The sequence below is a fragment of the Coturnix japonica genome, unplaced genomic scaffold (assembly GCF_001577835.2).
Source record: "Coturnix japonica isolate 7356 unplaced genomic scaffold, Coturnix japonica 2.1 chrUnrandom528, whole genome shotgun sequence".
In the NCBI taxonomy this organism is placed as follows: Eukaryota; Metazoa; Chordata; class Aves; order Galliformes; family Phasianidae; genus Coturnix; species Coturnix japonica.
The window spans coordinates 92,984-93,548 of record NW_015439912.1 but is presented as its reverse complement, the minus strand read 5'-3'; the positions used below and the strand labels follow the sequence as shown (position 1 = coordinate 93,548).

At 56.1% G+C, this 565-nt stretch overlaps 1 protein-coding gene across 1 annotated transcript in view; it reads left to right on the top strand.

The window, feature by feature from the left end:
• Positions 1-565, top strand: part of LOC107307276 (helicase SRCAP-like) — a 16,596-nt gene that overhangs the window by 12,170 nt on the left and 3,861 nt on the right. The window lies entirely within an intron of this gene.

Here is a 565-nt window from a genome sequence, read left to right as displayed (position 1 = left end):
TTTGGGGGGGGGTCCCATAGGGGTTATTTGGGGGGGGTCCCATAGGGGTTATTTGGGGGGGGTCCCATAGGGGGTTATTTGGGGGGGGGTCCCATTACCTGTGAGCTGGGTGGGTGCGATTTCAGCAGCTCCGCGGCTCTGCAGCTCCGGGAGGCGCCACACGCGAGCGGTGGTGGGACGGGACAGCAGCTCTACAGGAACACGCGTGTTAGAGCGTGTCACGGTGTCACAACACGTGTGTCATGGCGTGTTAGAGCGTGTCACAGAGTCTCAACACGCGTGTCATAGCATGTTATAGCATGTCACAGTGTCACAACATGTGTCATGGCGTGTTAGAGCGTGTCACGGTGTCACAACATGCGTGTCATGGCATGTTTTAGTGTGTCACGGTGTCACAACACGCGTGTCATGGCATGATAAAGCATGTAAGGGTGTCACAACGCGTGTAAAGGCGTGTTATAGTGTGTCAGTGTCACAACACGCGTGTCATGGCGTGTTAGAGCGTGTCACGGTGTCACAACACGCGTGTCATGGCGTGTTAGAGCGTGTCACGGTGTCACAACAC